This window comes from Dermacentor albipictus, chromosome 1, assembly GCF_038994185.2.
Source record: "Dermacentor albipictus isolate Rhodes 1998 colony chromosome 1, USDA_Dalb.pri_finalv2, whole genome shotgun sequence".
NCBI classification, from domain to species: Eukaryota; Metazoa; Arthropoda; class Arachnida; order Ixodida; family Ixodidae; genus Dermacentor; species Dermacentor albipictus.
This window is the reverse complement of record NC_091821.1, coordinates 462,632,713-462,638,712: the sequence shown is the minus strand read 5'-3', so window position 1 is coordinate 462,638,712 and position 6,000 is coordinate 462,632,713.

Genomic DNA, 6,000 nt, shown 5'->3' with positions numbered 1-6,000 from the left:
TCGCACTTTATTAAATGCCGCGGAAATAGCTGTGGACAATACGACTATGACACACACACACACACGCACGCACACGCACACACACAGGTATATATATATATATATATATATATATATATAAACGAGAAGAAAGGGGGTTAACCGAGGGACCCGATATTTATTAGTCTATATTTAAGCACATGCAATTTCCCCTATGTTGTACTTGGTGTCTGTGTTTGTTGGCTTCTCATTATATGACTAATATATATATATATATATATATATATATATATATATATATATATATATATATATATATATATATATATATATATATATATATATACCGTTGCGATTCTCAGTGACACATAAAAGGCGTAAAGAAAGAAGGAGTAGGACTGAGTTAAAAAGGGACTTAACAAGCGCTGACACCAACCAAGGTTTATAATGGAGCACACGTGAAATACACACGTCTTGTCCGAGCGATTTCAGATGAACAAAACGGTAAAACAAATCCAACTGTATTAGAGACGTTTAGCTTGTACGCTATTCCGGTAAACGGGAGCGGTTTGGGCGGATTACCGGATGGTCGGGGCGTAAACGTGAGCGGTGAAGCCGCCTGGTGTTGTAGAGCTCAACCAGACAAATGCATAGCTAAAACTGCAGTAACTCACCATATCCTGCTTCGCTACTCGTGCAAATTTTTGGCAGCGGCGTAAATGTGAACACGATTACGCCACTGTAGAAAATTTACGCCAGCAGCTAAGCAGAATATAGTAATTAGCTCTGTGTTTGTGTGGTTGAGCTTTGCGCCACCAGCTGGCGCCACCAAACTGGCCGCTCACCTTGACGCCCCCGCTAAACCGGAAAACCGCCCGCGCTTGCCCGAATACCGGACACGCTAAACGTCTCTATTAATGAAAGACAGAAAAATTGTGTAGATGCAGCCCGCATGTTGGAATTTGAGAAACGGAGCTGGTTGTAGCCTGCACAGCGTTTTGCACCACAGCTAGGACTCCGTGTTTTCGGATAAATCCCCAAAAATTCCAATAAACACTCGCCGGTAAAAATTTTGACAATTCGGATTTATCCGATAAACTCCGATTTTAACGGTCAATATGACCCTGCTCCGTTATTTATCGAAAGCCTTTCGATAAAGGGCATGTTCTGAGCGGTCATTGATACATCCGATGGTTTGGCCGATATACACTTTACCTCATGTCAACAGTATCTCGTAGACCGCGCACATGGCACACTTAACAAAGGGCTTGTCGCCCACCAGGGGTGCGAGACGATATTTTGATATACGGCCCCTGGCGGCACTCAAGCGGAAGGGGATCCAATCGAGCGCGGAAAGCCTGCCGGCGGAAAGCATGGCATGCTCACATGACGCATTTTTGTAGCGTGTGAACAGAAATTTTGGGCAAGCAAAATGGGAAGGAAACGGAAGTTTTCCAGCGACTACGTAAAGGAGTTTAGTCATTTTTAAGAGTCAAAGTCATCTGAAGGAGTCATTGTTTGCAAGTTTTATTGTGTGACAGTTGGCAATGCCAACGGCAAGGGCGCCTTGAGAGTGGCTTCCATATATGACAGCAACCTCGTAAAGTGTGCTTGCGTCTATTATAACAAGCTTTAAGGTAGTAATACACACAAACGTAGGTGTTTTATATTCAAGTATTTGTGCTTGGGTGTATATGTGTTTGTGCGTTCAAATCTTCCAGACAACTAAAATACGCTGGGTGTGTTCTGATGTTTTCGTGTTCAGATATTTCACCTACTATTTTGGAGTATTGGGAACAATGTGAAATTAAACTTCGAATGTCGTAGAATTGGGGATTTACGAGAAACAAACTTCGATAAACGCCGAATTTCCGCCAAAAATTTCACTCCGAAAAAACACCCTCCGAATTTCAAGAAACATAGACTCCGAAAACACGAAGCCCTAACCATAGCGAACACCTGCATACAAGGGAAGACGGCAAGCCGTGGAGACCTCCACCACGTCACACATGTGACCGTGCATTATACTGCCTCCGAAATTGGCCCCCTATGCTATGACAATATACTCAGGGTTGGTGCGCTGAGCGGGTCGATCCTGCAGATACCGCAACAATATAAACTGCCCTTTATTCGCCGAAAGACTGACCACGCAGATGTGACTAAGCCTAGGAAAGTGGGCATAGAAATGTTTGCGTCTTAAAGGAATTGTGCTCTTAATGACGTATATTTGTCGCAATAAGGATTTTTAGGTATAATTTTCGTTATCACTCCGTAATGCCCTAAGCAACAAGGCCAGTGTCCTACTTGCAAGGTTGTAAAGATAGCGGCTCTGCCCTGCATGTGAGCTATTCTGCAATAAACCCAGTAGTTCCCAGCAGCCACGTTATGCTGCCCTTAAAAAAAATAAAATAAGGTGAAGCAGAGTGTTGCACAGCGCAGGTGCACACTTTCACTGACAATAAGCAATATCAAAAATAGCGGGATAGACAACAAAGACCCCCCCCCCCCCCCTCCTCAACAAGAAAAAATAATTTTTTGTCTAGCTGGTATTTAGGCGCACCATCTCATTTTCTAGTAAGTGCACGGAAGTGTTGGCTCGCGCACATGACGTCCTACCGCTTAATACAAGCAGCATCGATTACCTTCCTAGATAACTGGTCCCTATCATGAAAACGGACGTGCTTTCTAATATAGGGTTGCAGCCGCACTCTTGGCAATGCCAGGCCCAGATTAGAATGGCGAGAACCTTTGAAAGAACTGTGGAGCTCGAGAGGCCAGATGTTCAAACATCTGTCAGTCTTGCCTACGTGCACTTTGCCACAAGCGAATGGAATGTGGCAAAGCCTCCCCTTTAACGCATGACGCAAACCTCCGGTGGACCTGAAAGGGAACGTGGGCCTCTCCCAGGCGGAGATACGGGCAGCGGATCAAGAGGCTTGCGGGTCATGAACGAGCTTCAACTCTTGTGCTCGGAACTTCCTGGACTTCGTGCATGCCTGCGGCTTATCCTCCTTGTTTCAATCTCACTTTCCTTTTTTTTCCTAGGCCTGTGGGCTTTTTTTATTAAACATAAACAACAACAATTTTACAAAAGATATTAATAATACTATTATTAGGTTTGCGTACATGAATTAATCACAGAAAGGAGGAAGAGAACTAGCTAGCCTCTGCCGCCAGGAGGAACACAACGCCTGCCGGCTCTGGAAGAGAAAAGGTATATGCAAAAAGAATATTGAGGGAGAGAGAGAGAGAAATAAACTTTATTGTTAGACCAGGTTTCTTGAGCCCAAAGGTGGGTGGGAAGAACAGGATAATGTAGGGGAAAAAGACATGGTGAGTGAAGAAGGAGAGAATTAAAAAAAAGAAAACGTTCGGAGAACAACACAAGAATAAGATATCCATCTATATCACGAACTCATCGGTCGGCACTTATAGTCCTACAAATTGTCTTTATCTCTCTAACGGACTGTTTATCAGCCACATCCTCGTAGTGGGTAAGCGTCACTCTTTGAAGAAGCAAACAATAATACGCCGAGTTATGGAACAGCTCGCGATGAACCTTGGGGAATGTATATCGCAGGCCATCTGTAGTAACTTATCTCATTTGATGCAAGCCACCTGTATTAGTCCTCTAATGACCCAAACAGTTGATCCCAAGGCACAAACTATTGATAGGAGTTCAGGTACCCATCCTTCGAAAGACGGTGTTGAACCTTCGACTTCCCCTTCCATACGGCCTGTCGATGGTAATCTGGTTAACACAGATTTGGAAATCACAGATGTGGAACAAAGCGCTCGAGCGTATAAAAGAACAATGTCACCAATCAATGATTCTTCCTCTTGTCCTCACTCAAAAGATAAGAAAAGTCAGCCTAGTGCTATACCAAAAGAAGGTGTTCTACAGAAGGCAGTTTCGGCTGCGGCACCTTTTAAACCATAGGTTCGCTGAAAGTGCTTCGGTGGAGCTGTCGCTCTTTATATTTTGCTTCAGTAGATTTAACTTGTATAACTACTCAACTTAACCCTGATTTATTTCTTTTACAAGAAACTCGGTTAAATTGTCCAAAACATTTTCAGATAAAATTTTGCAGATAATTTCGTCTAGACAGTCCTACTAGAGGTGGCGGATTAATTACATTTATTTCATCTCACATTTGCCATAAGGCCAAAATTTCATTTCAAATTTCTACTCCTGAGTATGAAATCCTAGAGATACAGCCGAATCTTCCTGAATGTAGCCCCTTCGCCATAGTAAATGCATATTTTCCTCTTGGCGTACAGGACACACGCACACTGGATAGGGTTCTTAGTTCTTGTGGACGGGACATCCTACTGTCAGGTCACTTTAACTCTCACCACATATAATCGGGATTAAAAACAGATTTTTGCGGCCCCAGATTATGAAACTGGGCTATGGACAATGGGTTAACGTGTGTAAACTCAGGATCTTTTACACACGTTAACCATACGTTATAGGTTTATGCGGGGTAGATCCTACTATGCAAAAGATCTTACATTCTGTGGCCCGAGTGTCTCCGTATCTTCTTGGTTGACTGTTGAGTATGTGACAAGCAGTGATCACCTTCCAGTAATTTTTGAAGTAGCACGCCCTGTAACGTTTATGAGCGATCAGGTGCGAAGTTTTATTAATTACAATATTTTTAGAAGATGCTTACTAAATGCTCTTTCATCGCTGTCTGACACGTCCACTGAGCAAAATACTATGATTATTTGTTCTGCTTTGGAAGGTTCCTGCAAAAAGTTTTAATTTGAGATTCATCTAAATAACAGAAATTCATACAGCCCTTGGTGGAATGAAGAATGCGCTCGTGATTATAGAAAGAGGAAAGCTGCTTGGAAAAAAATTATTGGATAACCAGAGTCCCTAAAATTGGAGCAATTATAAATTTTTCGAGCCGTCTTTAAACAATGTTTCAAAAGCCAAGGACGAATATGACTGCAAGCATTTTGGCATCCTATCTAATAATAGAAATAAACGCGCTTTGTTCAGTTTTCTGTGCAGTAGGAAAGTTCTTCCGTGTCCAATTAATATAGACTCCATAGTCTTAAGTAGTAATGAAATGAAAGTCGCTAGAAGAAATCGCGAAGGGACTAGAAATTAGACTTTCTTCAATTTCGCCACATTACATGGTCCAGCTTGCGAAAGGCATCAGTTTATTTTATAGAAATTACCACATTAGAATTGGTTGAAATCGTGGAGCGACTGCCAGATTCAGCTCCCAATGCAGATGGCATAACCTCAATCATAATCAAGATGTTATTTAAGGAAGTTACTGATGGCCTTTTAGCGATTATAAATCACTCAATTAGATTTTCATGGATTCCGTCTGCATGGAAAATTGCTAAAATAATTCCAGTTCTTAAAAATCATGGTGTATGATATGCAATAGATAACGTTATACCAATCGCGCTAACCTCAAATGTAGTGAAATTAATTGAAATAATACTATATACCAGTATGCTTAAATTTGTAGACACCAAAGACTTGCTTAATTACTGCCAAATTGGATTCCGATCATCATGTTCAATATGTCATGCTCACTTGGACTTAGAAAGTGGAATAAAATTAGCACGGCGCCAAAGACAGATAGATGCTAATACTACACTAGACATCTCCAAAGCCTACGACAGTGTAGAATATGCAATTTTATTGGGTATGTTACGAAATATAGAGTTTCCAAGTTACCTTGTATACTGGATGTGTGAATTTTTAAGTGGAAGGAAATTCTACTGCTCTCTGAGAGGCTTTTCTTCGAGCATACATAACCAATCACGAGGTGTTCTTCAAGGAGCTGTCACTACTCCATTATTATTTAACCTTCTGATGAGTTCCATTCCTCGGCATTTAGACTTAAAAACATATGTATACGCAGACGATATTGCTTTCTATGCATCAGGCACGGATATTCACTCCCTATATTATCGACTAGAGAGCCATCTCTACGCCATAGAAAGCTGGTTGAACAAGATTCGCCTTTCACTTAACGTGAGAAAATGCTC